Source organism: Cetorhinus maximus, unplaced genomic scaffold (genome assembly GCF_964194155.1).
Source record: "Cetorhinus maximus unplaced genomic scaffold, sCetMax3.hap1.1 HAP1_SCAFFOLD_790, whole genome shotgun sequence".
In the NCBI taxonomy this organism is placed as follows: Eukaryota; Metazoa; Chordata; class Chondrichthyes; order Lamniformes; family Cetorhinidae; genus Cetorhinus; species Cetorhinus maximus.
The window spans coordinates 70,164-90,799 of NW_027596732.1; the positions used below are offsets into that span (position 1 = coordinate 70,164).

General features: G+C 45.4%; 1 protein-coding gene across 1 annotated transcript in view; it reads left to right on the top strand.

Annotated features, from left to right (window-relative positions):
* The window catches only part of arhgap28 (Rho GTPase activating protein 28), a 163,421-nt gene that overhangs the window by 64,806 nt on the left and 77,979 nt on the right, over positions 1-20,636 (top strand). The gene's annotated exons all lie outside the window — the stretch shown is intronic.

The following is a 20,636-nucleotide window of genomic DNA, read 5'->3' on the forward strand; positions in this document are numbered from 1 at the left end:
TCCTAAAGTATGAATCAACTGGTAAAGTGGCAGAAAGTTGATGATAGTCCATAACCTATATATAACTATTCTAACAGGGGGGCTAACTATTTCTCACTTTGGATTTTCTTATCTTTTGTGCATTTTAAAGGTCAAATATTTAGTTAGTTTGTGAAGAATTTACAGAAAAACGGTTACTTTTTTAAATTCAAGGCCAGCATTTATCTTATTGAAACATGTAATATACTGAGGGGAAGACAGGGTGGATACTGAAAGGATGTTTCCCTTGTGGGAGAGACTAGAACTACAGGACACAGTTTAAAAATTAGTGGTCTCCCGTTTAAGACAGAGATGAGGAGAATCTTTTTTCCTCAGGGGATTGTTTGTCTGTGGAACTCTGTTCCCCAGAGAGCAGTGGAGGTTAGGTCATTGAACATTTTTAAGGTTGAATTAGGTAGATTCTGGATTAACAGGGGAGTCAAAGGGTATCTGGGGTAGACAGGAAACGTAGAGTTGAGGCCACTGTCAGATCAGCCATGATCTTATCAAACAGCAAAGCAGGCTTAAGGGGCCGAATGGCCTATTGGTGCTCCTACTTCTCGTTTTCTTGTTATTGACCATCCATAATTGCCCTAGAAAAGATGGTGGCACACAGGAAATAGGAGCAGGCCATTCGGCCCCTCGAGCCTGCTCTGCCATTCGACTACTGTAGATCATGGCAGCTTTTCTACCTCAACGCCATTTTCCACACTATCTCCATATCCCTTGACATCTTTAATATCTAGAAGTCTATCGATCTTGAGAATGCTCAATGGCTGAGCCTCCATAGCCCTCAAGGGCAGAGAATTCCAAAGATTCACCACCCACTGAGTGAAGAAATTCCTCCTCATCTCAGTCCTACAAGGCCTGTTTCTTATTCTGAGACGATGTCCCATGGTTCTAGACCTCCCCCCACCCCACCCACCCACTGCTCCCCCCTCCGAGTGGTGGCGGCCTTGAACTGCTGCTGTCTGTGTAATGTAGGTTTGGAGTAGGTACTTGGTGTAGGTAGTTTGTACTCCCAAAGTGCTGTTAAGTAGGGAATTTCAAGATGTTGACCCAGTGACTATAAAGGCAGGGCAATGTATTTCCAAGTTAAGATTGTGGTGACCTTGGAGGGATACTCGTTTTTCATTTATTCTTTCATGGGATGTAGGCTTTGTTGCCTGGACCAGCATTTATTGCCCATTCCTAATTGTCCTTGAGAAGGCGGTGGTGAGCTGCCTTCTTGAACTGCTGTAGTCCATGTGGTGTAGGTACACCCACAGTGCTGTTAGGAAGGGAGTTCCAGGATTTTTGACCCAGCGACAGTGAAGGAATGGCAATATATTTCCAAGTCAGGATGGTGAGTGGCTTTGAGAGGACTTCCAGGCAGTGGTGTTTCCATTTATCTGCTGCCCTTGTCCTTCTAGATGGTAGTGGTCGTAGATTTAGAAGGTACTGTTGAAGAAGCCTTGGTGAGTTCCTGCAGTGCAGGGACTCACCAAGTGGTGTAGTTCACATGCATCGGCTACATTTGTTCTCCTGGGCAGTAGTGGTTGCGTTTTTGGAAGGTGGGTCAAAGGAAATTTAGTCAGTTGTTGCAGTGCATCTTGTAGATGGTACATACTGCTACCACTGTGCATTGGTGGTAGAGGGAGTGAATGTTTACAGGCTGCTTTATCCTGGATGGTGCCCTGCTCCTTGGTCTGTTCTAGTAGCCACAGCATTTACGTGGCACATCCAGTTAAGTTTCGGGTCAATAGTGAGCCCAGGATGTTGTTGGTGGGGAATTCTATGATGGTAACTCAACTGGATGTTATTGGAGATGGTCGTTGCCTGGCATTTATGTGGCACAAATGTTACTTGTCGCTTAACACCTCAAACCTCAGCCTTCTCTAGGTCTTGCTGCTTGTGGATATGGACTGTTTCATTATCTGAGAAATTGCAAGTGGAACTGAGTAATCATCAATGAAAATCAGCACTTCTGATTTTTATGATGGAGGTAAGATCATTGTTGAAGTAGCTGAAGAGGATTGGGCCTGGGATATGATCATGAAGAACACCTGCAACAATATTCTGAGACTGGATCCAACAACCACAACTGTCTTCCTTTCTGTTAGGCTTGACTCCAACCAGAAAACTGCTCCCCCTCTGGTTTCCATTGGCTTTGATTTTATTCACACTCCTTGGTGCCAGATTTTGTCAAATGATACCTCGATATCAAAGGCAGTTGTGCTCATCTCATCTCTGTAATTCAACTCTTCTGTCCATCTTTGTACCAATTCTGTAATGAGATCTGGAACTGAGTGACCCTTGCAGAAACCAAACTGAACGTTGGTGAGTGGATTATTGGTGAGTGCTGCTTGATAGCACTGTCGACAACACCTTCCATCACTTTGCTGATGACCGAGAGTAGACTGATGGCCAGTTGTTGGTTGGATTGGATTCGCCCCGCTCTTTTTGAACTGACATACCTGGGGAATTTTCCACATCGTCGGGCAGATGCCAGTGTTGTGGATGTATTTGAACAGCTTGGCTAGGGGCATGGCTAGCTTTAGAGCACAGGCTTTTAACAATACACTCAGGATGTTGTCAGGGCTGAAAGCCTTTGCTATATCCAGTGCCCTCAGTCAGCTCTTTGTCACTTGAAGTGAATTGAATTGGTGGAGACTGGTTTCTTGAGCTCCAAGGGACCTTAGGAAGAGGCAGAGATTCCCTTGTCATCTTCTGATTGAAGCTGTAAAAACCAAGTGTCTTCCCATTGGAAGGTCAGCCATGGGCACAGCCATTAAATTAATTTTTCTCACTAATGGTGATGGCGATAGCAGGAGATATGTCACTTGGAGCTGAGATTGATCCCGGAGGCTAAATAAGAATGATGATGCCTGGTGGAGAAGGTCAAAGGTACAAAAGAAGCTGAATGGTGGAAGTTACCAAAGGTTGCATGTTGCTGCCTGTGTGACCTTAATATGCGTGTGTGTGTGTGTGTGTGTATCTGTATGTGTGTGCATGCCTGTATGTGTGCATGTTTTGCATTTACAAACTATTTTCTTTTTATTATTGTTTTTGTGGCCTCTTTGGACTTTTCACCAACTCTGACAGATGACAGTCCCAGGCTTCTGAATCAGTTGTCACAATTACACAAGTGAATGGCTTGGGGAACAAATCTTTCTCTCTAAACCTTCCACTGCTGAGGGATCATCACAGCATCACAACTAGGATGAAGGGCGGGGAGGGACGAGAAATTAAAATTGCATTCCCTGGTGTGGTGGCAAAGATGAATTTTCCATCTCAATTAACATGTGAAACCAAGTTGTGCTGCTGGCTCTGTATTACTCTGGGATAATTGAAAAACAGAGTTCAGTGCATGGATGATAAAAGCAAAATACTGCGGATGCTGGAACCCTGAAACTAAAGCAGAAAATGCTGTAAAAGTTCAGCAGGTCTAGCAGCATCTGTGGAGAGAGAAGCAGAGTTAACGTTTCGAGTCCGTATGACCCTTCTTCAGTACATGCATGTTTGCTTGATAACTTAAATATTGTATAATTAAATTGACCGATCACTATAAATGCATGATCATTTCAGCCATTATCCATGTATATTGCTGCTGGGCACATTGGACAGTTGATTAATCAACTGCTTTGTTCCACCCTCTCCCTTTTATGTAGTTATGCTGATTTGTTCCACTTATTTAGCAGCTCAGCTGTTTAAAATACCTGGCAGTAGTGGGTAGCCCTACAGGTCAGTGCATGTATCAGTACAATCAAAGGAAAACCTGCCCAAGACTCAAATTGGTTTTGGAAACCATGTATTGATTTTTGTGTCTGCCGGATCACTTCAAGTGATTAATCTTCAAGAAGACCTTATTGGCTGTGGACGCCCTTTGGGATATTCTGAGGCTGTGAATGGCATTATACAAATGCAAGTTCGTTCTCGTTACTAAATTTAAAAGGATTAAAAATGACTGTGCCATCTGGTCATTTTGCTGTTGACGTTTTCTATCCTGATGAATTTGACAGTTAAAAGCTTGAGCATTTAGTAATAAATGAATATTAAATTGACTTGAAATTTCATGTAGAATATTTTACCATAAATGCATAGTTTTACAATAGGTGTCGGTGGAGAGCAGCATCGATGAAGAGAGACAATAGGTATAATTTTTAGCTCGGCGGGCAGGCACATGCCTGATCTGACCGAGCGCAAAATGAAGCGAGGTATTTTGGTCAGCGGGTGCGTGCCGGAGTCGGCAGCCCGCCCGCCGACAATTAAAAGGCCTTTTAAGGCCATTAAAAAATAAATTAAAAGAAATTTTTTGCTGCCCGTCCAAGCTTAGAGTCGGCGAGCAGGCGAAAAGGCCAAGCGGCCTTTGCACTTTTTTGGAAACCTCATCCAAGGGCGGGGTGAGGTTTCCAAAAGCAAATAAAAATGAGATAAGAGCTTTGGGGAGAATTTTCTCCCCGTCGGGTGGGGCTGAGCAGGAGCGGGCGTGGGCGGGCGCTCAGCCGATCGCTGCCCGCGAACGGCTGCATGCCGCCATTTTACGTGGGGGGGAGGGGCCAGTTAAGGCCCACCCGGCGTGATGCGCACCCAGAAGTGTTGAGCGCTCCCTGTGCAGGCGGAGGGGAGGGGAGGAGGGAGAGCCGGGGCCTGCGCTCATTCGTGCACATGCGAAAGAGCGCAGAAATCTTCCTGAGGCACAGAGCTGCCTCGGGGAGTTTAATCTCATTGTGAAAAAGTGAATGAAAGATTTTTAAAAAATTATTCGGACATGTCCCCTCATGTGACCGTGTCTCATGAGCTGGGGCATGTCTGTGAATTTTAATAAAAATTTTTTATTAAAGTTTTAAAAACCTTCATGAAACCTCATCCCGCCCGTGGATGAGGTTCCATGGAAAATGCAAAGGCCGCCTGGGCTCTTTGCCTGCCCCCCCCGCCAACCTTAAGGTTGAATGGGCAGCCCTGTTAATTACTTCAATTGCTATTTAAATGGCCTTAATAGGCCTTTGACAGTTCGGCGGGCGCGCAGCCGACTCGGGCGCGCGCCCACCGAGCTGAAGATCGGAATGAAGCGCGATGACATCGGGACGCACGCCCGACATCACCGCGCGTCATTTTATGCGTCGGCAAGCGGGGCTCGCCCCTGCACGCTGGCCAGAAGATTCAGGCCTTTATTTTTTTCATTAATAACACGTCCCTACTCATGACAGATTCACATGAGGGGGGACATGTTTCATTACATTTTTATTTTTTTAATTTTACTTTTTCATATATCTTCATCTCGCTGAGGCAGCTCTCTGCCTCAGGGAGGCGATGTAGTGTGCACTCGCAAAGGTTGCGATAACCCCCGCTCGCACTCCTTCCCCCCCACCCGCACAGGCAGCGCTCAGCGCTGTCGCTCACGTTTCATGCTGGTTGGGCCTTAATTGGCCCTCCCAAGTGTGAAATTGCCTTCTGGACCCGACTGTGGGTGGCAGTCAGCTTCCCGACCGCTCCCGCCAAGCCCGCACGCCAAAGACAAAATTCTGCCCACAGAATGAACAGAGTACTGTTGGTCCTGCATCAAGAACAAGAACACAAGAAATAGGAGCAGGAGTAGACCACACAGCCCATCGAGCCTGCCCTGCTATTCAATACGATCATGGCTGCTATTGGGCTTCAACTCCATTTTTCCTGTCTGCTACCCATATCCATTAATTCCCTGCAACACCAAAATGTGTCCATCTCAGCCTTAAATATATTCAATGATGGAGTATCCACAACCCGCCCCCCTGGGGTAGAGAATGCCAAAGATCCACAACCTTCTGAGTGAAATAATTTCTCCTCATCCCAGCCCTAAATGATCGACCCTTTGGTAATTGAAAAACAAAGCTCTGTGCATTTGAGAGGTCTGCAGAGGGATCGTACCACTGGGGAATTGCTTTAAACTTCGCTTTACATCATCAGCTATACTGCCTCAGTATAAAGCTGAAACAGTGCCGGACCAATGGGATCTCAAGCCACTCGCCTAAGCTCGATTCGAGTAGTCGACCCAAATTGTCTTGAACAGTTGGCATCAACGGGAAGCTGAACACATTTTCCACTGACAAATATGCTGGATAAATGAACCTCTTATTTAATTTGAACACCCTGAGGTTGTGGACTTTCTACAAAATGGAGACAATGTCAAGCTATTAATAGGAAACTCAATGACAAAACTACTTTTGTGTGAAAATTCCATCTGACTAAACTGCAGAAGAAAATGCCATTTGCTACTTCTATTATTAGGAGCAAATAGCAAAGCTAAAGTAGAATTGAAAGAGCTGTTTAAAAAAAAAGGGTTAATTCTACATTCTTAGTCCAGTGATTTATGTCATTCCGAAGAATGGGTACAGCTAAAGTTAGTTAGAATCCCAGAGGAGCTTGAAGTGTCACAGCAGAGTTCTTTATAAATCCCAGTAGCCAGTGCACTTGATCAAAAATATTCAAAATACAGTAAGGTTACAGATTTTTCGATGTTATTTTTTTTATTAGGGGGAAGGGGAACTTCACAATAAAAACAATGAGATATAACAGATTAATTGCAATGAAAGCTGAAATAGGATCAGAAAGTAAAGCCATTACACAGGTCTGTCAGCAACTGTGTTTTGGGAGGGGGCCTTTCATGAAAGATTTACACTCAAAACATGAACCTGTTTTCTCTCTTTACACAATGCCCTTCAGTTCCAGCACTTTCTTTCTCTATTTCATGAAGGAACTGACATTGTGAATGGATCACCTCAAGGAAAGAAAATTCTGACAAGACGTTAAACACTAAAACCTTCACCAAGAACTGGTGAATGATGGAAGCCTGAAAATTTAAAGCGTGAAATTTCCTTCTGAACCCAGCCCCAAATTGGTTTTATGCGCCTGATTTTATTTCACCAGAGTTCACGATCTTCTTGGGGGTATCGTGAAGAGGGAAAAGAAAGGATCATTTTTATTTTGAATGTAGAGCTGTAATCCGTTAAGGGCTCAAGAAAACCATTTAGAAAATCAAAATGTGCAGCCAGGATGAAAAAAATAACTGAAGTAAGTAGGTGTGCAGGATTGATGCCTGGTCTTGACTTTAGCAGCACTTTAGTGTAATGAACTGAAGAGTGGCAGCTGCATTGTAACGCAGTTATTTTCTGATAAGATGTAGTAGATCTCATTTAATTTGCTTACGTTGCCGATGAAGGACAAAGGCCTTGCAGACGGTGCCTAAAGGGCCAGTGATTCTGACGAAGTGCTCTCTCATGTTAAGGAAACAGTTTAATGGAGCCCATGGGAGCGGAGGCTGAATCTGTTTGATTAAAGCCAAGGTCTGCTAGGGCATGAAGTGTGCATTGCAAAAGCAGCCCAGACGCTCACTCGAGTGGAGCCACTCGGGTTTCAAACTGTCGCAACAAGTCTGCTGGTGATTCGCAAGGGAGGTTTGTGCTTCTGATTTTTGAGAATTTAAAAAATAATAATTGTGTGTATGATTTGTAGGGATTTGAAAATTAATTCATTGTTCAAAAGTTGATTGGTGCTTGTGTTGCTATTTGTAGGCTCTTCCTTGTTCACAGAAATTACCTTCCTGGTAGTTTTCTGTATTATGTAATGGTTAGAATTGTGCCAATAACTCTGAAGTAAATACTAAGGTTTTAAATAATTGTTTCAAGCGGACAGTTGCAAGCAGTTATTTATTGGGGTTTTACAGTTTGAAATTTGTTATTGGAAGTTTTTCTCGTTGGCTCCAGTAGGACATTTGGGTTGACTTTCGGGATAAGGCTGATGAGGTGTTAGTGGAGCAATATAGCCACGAAAGAACTGCAAGAGAGAAGGAGATGTTTTGGAGTGCACACATGCTACAGCTGCTACTTCAATGCTTCCACTGGTTCCATCCTCTCCAGCCAATAGTCTGTTTAATATCCATTCAATTGTGCAAACCTTATCAAAAAACCGTCAATTATTCCATTGTTGAGATCTCAGCCCTGGATTTTACGTTGCTCTATTAGTGTTAGATAGGTAAACGTTAACTCCAACTAGAAGAGTACCTTTGTCTGCCATCCAACATGGCAATTAAGTTCAACTCTCGAATTTAATGAAAGAAAGACTTGGGCAGGATTTTGAGTTTGGCGTGCGGGTGCTGTTGGCGGGCCTCGGAGCAGCCGTCCCCGTGATTGGTCCCCGACCACGATCTGATGCTGGCTGGCCATTAATTGGGAAGCACGGCTGAAATGCTCAGCACTGCTGGGGTGGGGGCGGGGGCGGGAGGAGGGCGAGTGCTGAAGTCAGCGCGGGCATGGTGGAGCGCTCACAGAAAGCTCCTTCCTCAGGGAGCTTAAGAATTCAAAAACCATAAGGATTTTCAAATGCCAAACAAAAATGCTCGTGCGTCAGGATCAGTCACCTGAGCATATGGCTGATGTAAGTTCTGTTCAAACGTTTCTATCTTTTTAAAATTAATATCGGAAACCTCATCCTGCCCTTGGATGAGGTTTCCTCAAAAAGGCAAAGGCCGCCTGGCCAATTTGCCCGCCCGCCAACCATAATGATGGACAGGCAATGAAAAATCACCATTGATTACTATGTGAAAGGCCTTAATAGGCCTCTTAATTGTTGGCTGAGGCGCTGCCTATTCTCGCACGCAGCTGCCTACCGAAATATCGTGCGAGTGCGAGATGACGTCGGGACGCTCAAGCGGGTTGGGCGCGCACCAGCACACCATGAAAAGCTTGGCCCCTTGTATTTAAATACTATGCCACATCGGGATGTCACAAAGCACATCACCTTTAATTAATGACTTTTGAAATATAGGCGCTTAAGCATAGCCAAATAAATTCCAAATTATCAAATTTGTGCACAGCACAGCACCCCAGAAACAGCAAATCAGTTGAATGATGTATGAGCTCGGACAGCGAATAGGAGCAGGCTATGCCCCATGGGAACTGATTTTACACTGGCTTGTATAGAATGTGATTGTTGATCATTTAACATGTCAAAGGTGGGACAGGTAGGTCTGGGAGGTAAGTGGCTGTTGTGGCAAAATCTGGATAGTGGCTGCATCCACTCCAACTGAATACATTTAATTATTTGGCAGGAAATAATGTAACAAGACAGATGAAAGATGCCATTCATTTCATGTTAACTTCTCAGAAATTTGTGAGGTACTGACTTAGATTTTGGCCAAACCTTTCAGGCGCACTTGATTCCACTCGAGAACAAGCCCTTCTGAAATATGGCCGCCCTTTAGTCATGGTTAGTAGTGGTAAGTTCGGGTTGCGATGTAAACTGTATCTGCATCTGATGCAGCAGTATCGGATCGACTGCCTGCTTTACGCAGCTCCTGATGTTTAACTCCACTGATTACAGTAGAATATCGAGTGCTGCATATAACAGGCAGTTGATCTGATACTGCTTTGTGCCAAAGCCCAAGGTGAATGTATATACCCAGAACTCCACTTGATAGCGCTGCCAAGATTGGAGTCACTATATGTATGATTGCTGAGACTGAATCTATGTCCTACCACCCTGTACTAGCCCAACACTGTAGCCCTTTTAGATGAAATGCCCATCTTTTGGCCAAAGCATTATACCGAGACCCTGTCTACCCTTCCAGGTGGTTGTAAAAGATTCTGTGGCCACTATTTCAAAGAAGAGCAGGGGAGTTTCGAGGTGTCCTGGCCAATATTTATCCCTCGACATTACAAAAAAAGCAGAGTATCTGGGCATTATCACATTGCTGTTTGTGGGGGCTTGCTCTGTGCAAATTGGGTGCCGCATTTTCCATGGCCAGAATTTTTCACTCGTCAGCGGGAGTGGGCGGGGGTGGTCGGGGAGCTGACCGCCGCCCGCGATTTCACGCGGGCAGGCCAATTAAGGCCCGTCCTGCGTGGATCGCGAGCAGCAGCACCGAGTTGCCTCAGGGAGATTGAAGCGCTGTTTAAAAACATTAATAACAACAGTAAAAATTTAATGAAACATGTCCCCTCATGTGACTGTGTCACATGAGATGGGACATGTTTTTAAATTCAAAATATAGTTCTTATATAATTTGAATTAGCTTTAGGAAACCTCATCATCCCGCTTGTGGATCAAGTTTCCTAAAAAATGTAAAGGCCGCTTGGCCTTTTCGCCTGCCCACCAACTGTTAGGTTGGACGGGCAGAGTAAATTTCAAGTTAATTACCTTGTTAATGGCTTTAATAGGCCTTTCAATTACCAGCGGATGCGCAGCCGACTCTGGCGCGTACCCGCTGAATGAAATGTCATGCCAGTGCGCGATGACATCGGGACGCACGCCCAATGTCATCGCGCGTCATATTACGTTCGGGCGTGTTGGGCCGAAGGTGAAATTCTGGCCCATGTTCCAATAGTGACTTTGCTTCTAAAGAACTTCAATGGCTGTAAAGGGCTTTGGGAATGCCCTGAGGTCTTGAAAGTCTCGCAAGTCATGGATGTCAACGCAAGTCTTTCCTTTGTTTAATATTCTCCCTTTTCCCCCTGAAGATCCTGAGTTGTGCTGGGTTACCTATAGTTATCAGGTTTTGCATCATGATAAGGACTTCAGTTGTGAATTGGCACTGTGAGTGCTGTTAAACTGTTCTATTGGGAATACCGTGGTGTGACCCTGTCCTCACTGTTATCTGGATAAACTCACTTTCCAGCAAGGAACAATCGCTGGATTGTGATTGCATTTTTGATTGCCTTTTATTCCCCTTTCCCTGTCTCCAGTGGTACTAAATTTTAAGAGTCCGTAACCACCTGTCACTAAACACAATCACACTTTGATCTCTCTTTGTCATACTGGAACTCACCTTCTAAGAAATTTTGTTTAGACAGAATTTCCCTCTAATATGGCCAGATAACACCAGGCAGGCAGGGTGAAAGCAACAACTGTATTTTATGGCTCCATATTCCCTGTTACACTCAGATTTGTGCTATCTTTAATGCTGAAGTCAAGTGACAGATTTTCCAGCTTGACTTTGATCCCATTGCTGTGATGTGGAAATAAAGGTCCAAAATAATTGTGGCTGAAAGGAGCAAACATGGTCCCATTTGCTTGTTTGATCTTGTTTTATATTACTGGCTCAGGCAAAAGAATAGCTCTGACATGTGGAAAGGTCAACAGTACTGAACAGAGAACTTGTCCGTCAACAGATACACAGTAATCAACTCAGATAAAGTGATCAGTAATACTATTTTAATGACATACAAAGCATCTTTTTTCAACACTTTAATAACAATGGGCTCAAAGGGGAGGATTTTCTACCCGTCAGGCAGGACGGTCGGGAGCGGACGTGGGCGTTTCCGATCGCCACCCACGATCGGCTGCGCGCCGCCATTTTACGTGGGCAGGCTAATTAGGGCCCACCCAGCGTGATGCGCACCCAGAAGCGCTCAGCGCTACCTGTGCGGCGGAGGGAGGAGGGAGAGTCAGGGCTTGCATGCGAAAGAGCGCATTTCATTATAATTTCATTATAAAAAATTGAAAGAAAGAATAAATAAAATTATTCAGGCATGTCCCCTCGTGTGACATTGTCACATGAACTGGGACATGTTTATGAATTTTCTTGAAGCGTTTTATTGAATTAATAAACCCTTCATGAAACCTCATCCCGCCCGTGGATGAGGTTCCATGGAAAATGTGAAGGCCGCCTGGGCTCTTCACTTGCCCGCCAACCTTAAGATTGGATGGGCAGCCCTGACAATTACTTCAATTAGATTATTAACAGCCTTAACAGGCCTTTGATTGTTCGGCGGGTGTGCAGCCGACTCCGGTGCGTGCCCGCCGAACTAAAGATCGGAATGACGCACGCATGCCGGACGTCACCACGCGTCATTTTACGCGTTGGCGAGCGGGGCCCACCCCAGGACGCTGAACAGAAGACCCCTGGCCATAGTATATTAAGAAATAAACTGCTATTTGCATTTTTAAGAGCTAGATAACATATTGGGGGAGATGGTTGTGTCGTGGTAATGTCACTGGACTGACATAGGTTCAGATCCCACCATGGCAGCTGGTGGAATTTAAGTTTAATTAATTAAAAAATCTAGAATTGAAAGCTAGTCTGTAATTATGGCCCGAACTAGCGCAAAATGACATGCAATGATGTTGGGTGAGTGTCCCGACATCATTGCGCGCTTGTGTGATATTTCGGTTGGCGGACGCGTGTGGGAGTTGGCAATGCGCCCACCGAAAATTAACAGGCCTATTAAGACCATTAGAGATCTAACTAAATTAAATTTTTCGCCGCCTGTCCAACCTTACGGGTTGGCGGGCAGGTGAAAAGGCCAGGCGGCCTTTGGAATTTTTAGGAAACCTCATCCACGAGTGGGATAAGGTTTCCAACAGCAATTAAAAATTAAATAAAAATGTTAACATTTCACTCATAACATGTCTGTCACATGAGCAGGGACATTTTTTTTAACATTTCAAAACTCTTTATTTTTAATTTTCAAATATCTTCATCTTCCTGAGGTAGCTCTGTGCCTCGGGAGCTTTTCCAGTGTGCACCCCCGCGGGCATGCGTGACATTCCGCGCCCGCCCTCCTCCTCCCCACACAGGCAGCACTGAGCGCTGCCACCCGTGTTTCACGCTGGGTGGGATTTAATTGGCCCGCCAGTGTGAAATCGTGGTTGTGGCCGGATCGTGGGCTCCCTGACCACTCCCGCTCGCCCCCGCCGAGCCCGCACACCAAGGGCAAAATTCTGCCCTAGGAAACTAACGTTGAGTGTCACAAAAACCCATCTGGTTTGCTAATCCCCTTTAGGGAAGGAAATCTGCCATTATTTCCAGGCCTGGCCTACCTGTTACTCCAGACCCACAGTAATGTTGTTGACTCTTAGCTGCTGTCAAGGGCAATTAGGATCATATTGCTAGTTTTGCCAGCAATGCCCACATCCCACAAATGAATGAAAAATGAGTTGAAAAGCCTTGGGGAGAATTCCCCCCCCCCTCCCCCCGTTGGGGAGGGTTGTGCAGGGGCAGGCACGCCTATTGGGTCCATGCCGCCATTTTATGTGGGCGGGCCAATTAAGGCCTGCCTAGTGTGACGTGCACCCAGAAGCGCTGAGCGCTCTCTGTGGGGCAGGGGGGGGGAAAGTGCGGGCGGGGTGGGAGATGTGCGGGTGGGGTGGGGGGGATGTGGTGGGCGGGGGTGGGGGGGTGGGGGGTGGGTGGAGGGATTCCCTGAGTGGGGCCTGTGCCCTTTCGCGCACAGCACAGAAATCTCCCTGAGGCACCTCTGTGCCTCAGGGGGATTAGTTTACGTTTTCAAAAGCTAAATAAAGAAAAGCTAAATAGCGACAGTGTCACATGAGCTGGGACATGTCAATGAATTTTTAAAAATTTTATTCAATTTATAAACCCTTCCTGAAACCTCATCCCGCCCGTAGATGAGGTTCCATGAAAAATGCGAAGGCCGCCTGGGCTCTTCGCCTGGCCGCCAACCTTAAGTTTGGACGGGCAGCTCAGTTTATTGGTTTAATTAGTTTTTAAATGGCCTTCATAGGCCTTTGACTGTGCAGCGGGTGCGCAGCCGACTCGGCCGCATGCTCGACGAGCTGAAAATCTAAATGACGCACAGTGACGTTGGGACGCACGCCCAAAATCACCCCACATCATTTTGTGCCTCGCGAGTGGGCCCCGCCCCCCCACCCTTGCTCGCCGAGCCTAAAATTCTGGACCTTGCCTTTGTTGAGGGAGAGAGAGAGGGGGTCTCTATAGTTTAAACAACAGTACGGTACTAAGAGTTAGCTTTTTCTTGACCATTTTGCATTACAAAACTTCAAGAAGAAATAGTTCTCTAATTTTCTGGCACTATTTGCACTGGGGCACAACTTGGCCATTTGTGAATTTTCAATGATGTCTCCCGTTTCTGGCCCCTGGCTTGTCACGACCAGCTGGCCAAGAGATTTTACAGGCCAGCTGAATGAAAACAACACAGTTGACCCACAGGAGAGAGCTCTCTCTCTCTCACAGCCACAATAAACAGTGGCATGAACCTCCACTAGCAGGCTTTTGCATTATTCATTGCTTCTACTGCCATGCATTGGTTCAAGAATGCAGCCCACCACCACCTTCTCAAGGGCAAATAGGGATGGGCAATAAACGCTGGCCTGGCCAATGATGCCCATATTCCATAAATGAATTTAAAAAAGCAGATGAATCCCAGTTCAGGTGGTTCTCTCTCCTGTCCTCACAGCTTAATTTTGCACTGCTGTGAAGGCGGGGGAAGACAAAGTAAATCAAGTGGTAAAGGTCAGGTAATGTCGCAACTTGGTTTTTAAGGACCAGTAGATTTTGAAAGATAGGGAAGACTGAGATTGGGAACTTGTTGTTTAGCGAGTCAATAGTATAAGTGACATGCTATCACTGTGTGGTGTAGTGCATTTCTGCTCCTGATCCTGTTACTGAGTGATGACTAGAACTATTGGGAGCTTGGTAAGTACATTAGGTAGAAAGGAATGAAGGGCTAATCTGATAGGGTTAGATGAAATGGGTTGGGAGGAGGCTAATAAGGATCTAGTACCCGCCTGTTGGGCTGAATGGCCTGCTCCTCAGCTGTAAATGCTATGCAACTTCTCATTCCTGACTATTGTCATGGAATCCAAAAAAAAAGCCTTCAACTTACACAGTGCGAAGATTAGCATATGAATGTTGAAATTCCTCTGGTTGCAATTTAACTGGAGCATTAACCAGGTTCTCCCATTAAATATGAGTGAAAGAATTCCATACTGATGTTGTAAGCATCTGTGTGCCAAAATTCAAAGTATAATTTCATGCTCTTGGAGTTTTGAAACATTTATCTCTCCATTCTTCTACGCCCCATATAGCATGTCATGGTGCAGTGTACCTGGATTTTATTTTTATCTTTTTAATGGATACCTTGCTTTCCTGAAGACAGTGAGCCATGTGGAGACAAGAGATGCCTTCCTAGCACCTCACTCTGGCCCTTAGCCTTCAAGTGGGAGCCAAGACAGTTGGAGCTAGCTGAGCAGACAATCTGACTGCAATGATCCTCTCTCAACTTGTTCTACGAGGTCATTGGATCACAATCAGGAGAGGAAACCAGGGTTGGTGTTTATTAACTCCATTGCCTGGAGATACAGATACCAATTTAATGCTCTTACCATTGCCCTGACTGAAGTCATTGTTCTATTTTTAAATCACTAGAAATCAAAAGGAGACACGACTGGCCAGCATGTCGGACCACGAGTGCTAAATCTGTCAAGGACTGTAGACTGAATGTGTTCATTTGTTGGCCATTAGGCAGGGTTGTCAATGTGAATAGGATACTTCAAAGGTGTGATGGAGAGAGGGGAGAAGGGGACTGGCGTGTTAAAACTTGCAGCTGCCCATGTGCCTTAAAAAACTGCGCAGATACCCATTTCCTCACCAGCAAAGCATTCTTAAATTCTACTGTCTGCATTCTCAAGGCATGAGTTTGAAGGAGTTGCATTTCCAAGCCTATGACACGCCTGCATTCTCATGTCATCTCTTCACAACACGAAAACATAAAGTGGTGACTTTTCTTGATGATCTGGCCGTCATGAAATATAATATTTATATGGTGAGGTGGGTCACTTGTGAACAGGCTGACACCCTGGGGATAATTTTAACTCTGGGTGATGCTGTAAAATGGGATATTTTGAATGGGCTGTCCATTATATATTACAGCTGCATTTTGTCTTATTGGAGTCAAATATGCATGTTGTGATTTACTGATGGTTTGTTGGCCTGGCTAAGGATACTGTGAAAGAGTTTGGATGCTCAGCTGGGAGTTGAGGGTGGGACTTTGCCATCTATATGTGCATCAGAGCTACTGTCAAAACAAATAGAAGATTTGGATGACTAGGGCTATATCTCCTTATGCCAAGAAACTGTGTTGATAGATATACTTTAATGTCCAAGTTTAAATATTTTTCTGACTGACCCCACTGCACTTCTCATCTTCTGCCAAAAAATGGCAGGAAAGTTCATGCACAACCAAAGGGAACAGGATTTTTCCCACAACTTGAGGGATCTTTTTAATACATCAAAATATATAAAACATGTAGTAACACTGCACTCTCCCAGTTGGCAGCGCTAACTTCTTACTGGCTCGTAGATGGACTAGGGTGAGGTGACTACAAAATAAATCAATATTTGCACTGTCACTCACTTGGCTTTGTTTGTCCTAACCTCTAGCACAAGATTTAGGAAAAAAGGAGAAATCATGTCACTGATTCTTCTTGGGATTTAGTTCCATGGACACCTGACCTCCAATAGCCAACTGGCCATTCCATACTTGTGAGCAAGAACCAGAAATGTCTGCAGACTATTTGACAATGATGTGGAGGAGGGGTGGAAAAGGCAAGGCGTTAATGCTGATGGTAATTTTACCCTCGCTTTAACTCACTACATGTGAACTTCACAGCAGGTGTCGGTGTTTAGCGGTGAGGAGTCACTGGTCATCAAGGTTGTATGGTTAGGGGTGAGGAGTCAATGGTTAGCCGTGAGGACTCTCTAGTTATCAAGGCTGTATGGTTAGTGGTTAGAGGAGTGGGACTGAAGCCGACTGTTCTGACCCCCGTAAGGATTGCCACATACTCAAGATGGAACCTGGGCTGTTATCATCTGTACAGTTGGTACTTGCAGTGCATGTATCAACATTGTGAACAGTGCAGACAGGAGAGAAAAAACTCAGGATAAACAACAAGCTAACATTAAAGGAATTTACAACAGATTTCAGAGCTCTTCAGAATATGTTGCCTTTTTAATATTTTCTGAGCTCTATAATCAAATGACTTGCTGTAGAAACTGATTCATTCCAGGTAGCTCAGAGTATCTCCCAAGGTTGGGAAGTCATGATCCTATTGATCAGGAGTGCTGCGATGATTTATAATAAAAGGGATCCCAGGGACCTTGTTGATTCTGTTGTGTCAGTTGGTTTCTCGACTGTAATGAACAACTGGTGGGAATGTTTCTATTTATAACAGTGATTCCACAAAAAAGATGCTTCAACTTGCAGAACCTGCTGGGCACTCAGGCTGTTGGAAATCAGGAAACCTGAGATGGAGGAAAGAGATGGCAGGGTAAGACTGTGGGTGTGAAATTGAGCTCTGTAACATTGCTGGAGGCGGTGCTGGGCTATCTGGACATCCTCTGATTGGAGTGCACAGTGTCTCTGTTGGGAAGGTCATGTGTGTGGGCATTTTGTACGTGCGCCAGAATCTTCCCAACCGGCCAGATCATGGCGTCATACTGCCATATCAGCTGATTTGGTGCATCTCGCAGGTCCATTCGAGATCTTCACTTGTCATTTACTAACAAACATTCGCATCGTTCAAGAGGGTCCCGCCATTAGAGTTATTTAAAGGCCCATGCACCAGCTTGGAGGCCAGGTGATTTAAACTAAGTTGCGCTATTGCAAAGTTTCTGGACGTACTGTGGGGTATCCGGTTGTTAGATGTGACTCCTGATGCCAGGGACTGGAGATGGGGGTATGGTGCATTGAGCAGTGTGAAAAATTGGTGTTGTGGTGTGAACAGGGTCCTTTGAAGATGCATTCACTAACCTTAACCACCCACGTGAGATCACTAGATTCCTTGCGGCCTTTCTGCCAGGCTCTCAGGGTCAGACTCCTTGCATCGGCCAGGGAAGGGAATGCTCCCATTCCTGTAGAAAACAAGGTTTCCTTTCTCCTGCCTACCTCGATAACCAAGGCCTCCAACACTGCATCCATGAACTTAGGAGCCCTCTCCTTCTCTACTCCATTTTCGCAGCTCCTATATGTAACCAGTATACAGGCAGCATCTCCCTTCCACTGGGTGCAGCTCCCCTTTCAGAGAAGCAGGCTGACTGCATAATGTGCTGTCAGGATTAACCATTTAGTCCCCTAGCGAGTGCTCAGGCAGCCAGAAGTGCAGGCCCCACTTGGACCGATGCTACAAGCGGGTAAATGAGATGGCAACATCAAGTTTGTGTGCTGCCTACCTCCACGGCAATGTGTTTGTGCCTGTGTGCGTGTGTGTGTGGGTGTGTGTGTGCACGTGTATGTGTGTTTGTGCCTGTGTGTATGTGTGTGTGTGTGCGCGTGTGTGTGCGCGTGCATCCCAGCAAGATAAACTACATGTGAACAGGATAATGGGTGGGAAATCTTGGAAAACTGTCCCACATTAAGTGTCTGAAGTGGATGTGTATGTTCTGTTGAGTTCAACAACAGCTACAGAAATCATGATCAAATAATTAAACTCATAGGTTTGGTGTGTCACAACTGATTTTTCTTTATATGTAGTGTAGAGCAAAACATACAGAGGGAGATTTTGAGACCCTCCATTAGCTTTTGGTTCTGTTTATAATGTATTATTAATCTGAACCCAAATGTCTCTGCTTTTCCACAATACATAAGGGCCATTTAGCATGTCCTATTAATTACTGTCAATACATCATGAATGAATATTTTAGCAAGGCAGCTGAAGACTGTTGTTCTCTGTTGAACTGTACCTCAGCATGAATCACTGCATTCAAGAGAGAAGGGGAGCAACTAAGACGAGGGCCTGGATTTTCATCCTCGAGGCAGGTAGGGGGAGTTGAGAAAATTCCCAGTTTGGCCCACCCGCCTCGGGAGAAAGTGCCTGCCAAGGGGGGATTTTTATTTCTGGAAGTTGGGTGTGAGCTGGGAAGAAGTGCGGTGGTAGCCACATGGGCTGTCAGGTGTGGAGGCGGGTTGTTTAAATGGCCCCCCTCGGTGCTGTGGGTCTATGTCCCTTTGATAGGAAAGGCCCTCCAGCGCTTACCCTTCATACCTGCTTCACCTTCCAAAACACTCCCCATGCCCCATTCATGCCACCTCATGCCTCCACCCACCTTCTATGTCCCCTCATGCCCCAGATGCTAAGCTATGCCCTTCCACCCACCCCCTATGTCCCTTCATGCAACCTATGCCAATCTCTGCCCTTCCATTCACCTCCTATGTCCCTTCATGTCCTGAATGCCAAGCTCTGCCCTTCTGCCCACCCCCATGTCCCCTCATGCCCGGAATGCCAATCTCTGCCCTTCCACCCACCCCTTATGTCCTGTCATGCCCCCATGCCAATATCTGGCACTTCCATGCCCATTGTCCCACAGTGCACTTTTAGAACCAATGAACACCACAGTATATAGTGAGATGTGTTAAAAAAAAGTTTTAAAAAAGTGTAGTCCAATGACCACTTTCTCCTATGAAAAGAAGTCTGAATGGCAAGCTAATAAAAGTGTCAATTTTCAAGGCCCTTTGAAGTTTCAAAAACCACAAACAACAAACACTTGAAACCATTTGACTTATGTCAACAAACTTGACGTGGGGGCATGAGGGGCCATAGGGAGTGGGTGGAAGGGCAGAATTTGGCATAGGTGATATGAGGGGCCTGAGGGGGTAGGTTGGTAGGGGGGGCGTAACTTGGTGTAACATGAGAGGAACATTTTGAACTTACCTTATAAAAGGTCCCCACATGCTGACTAGGTTTCACGGCTCCTCTAAGGGGTTATGAACCATGACTCCTTAAAATCCTGGACTGACTCCATGAAAATTACAGATGTATAGGACATGCCTATTTCCGCAATGGAGCTGGTCAGGTTGGGAGTACCGGATCCGGGCTTCTGACGGGAAACAGCCCGCACTCTTTAAAATCACCCCGAAAATTAGACAGACCTGGGAATGGTGTTGGGTATCCCGGAACTGGGCCTGTCCGCCATTTTTAAAGGACTCCTGAGACAATCCGACTCGATGAAAATCCAGGCCCAGGAGTTCCCTCACAAAACCTATGGCATGTGCCAATCGTATATCAATGGGGGTCAGGGTGGTGGGGCGGGGTGGGGTTTATTCTATTCAGGTGTTGGGCATTAACTGGGAATGGTGCAGGTTGAAAGCCTGGTTGTTGGACTGGAGTTGCATGATATGTAATGCATGACTCTGTAAATAAATATTTGTAAGTGTAAAGAGTAGGCCCCAGCTCCACCCTTCACCACTTGGCTATCTGAGTTGTGACAGCATGTGCTGCTGTGGGGTTTCGTGGGTTTTGCTATAGCTGCCTACCTCACAGTTTATCTCAGTTCACTCTCTGTTTTTCATTACTATGAAGAATCAATCAATGACTTTTATTCCCAAATTGTTCTATGAAGCTTTAATCTAACCCTGTGCTGTCTATGTCCATCTCCCCCAATGATGTACCACTCAATGAGCACTTCAGCAAAACAATTACCCATGTCAGTGTATTAACACAAGACGCTGAGTGATCTTCTTTGTCACAGTCACTTTGATGGGTATATAAATGGCAGCCTCAGCTGTTGTCATCCAAAATTATAAATACCTCAGTGAAGCATTTCGGTCAGTACATACTAGGTTACTTCTGGAAGGAGCAGAACTGAAAGGGTGCCACATTCTGATAGATTTGAAAGAGGCAAGTATCTCTTTTCCAGAAGTAAAATTGTTTTCACATTCTTCTGATGCACAATTTCTCTCTTCCTCCAACCTAGTTTCTTGCCTCTTGACATCTTTGCTTTGGGCTTGGAGGCTTAATTAACAGAGCGGGAACTTCATTACAATGCTGCTGCTGCTCTTTGTGACCCTCCAAACTGGGCACCCCTCCACTGATTGGTCAGGTGGCTGCTTCAAGGACTTCTGCTTTGA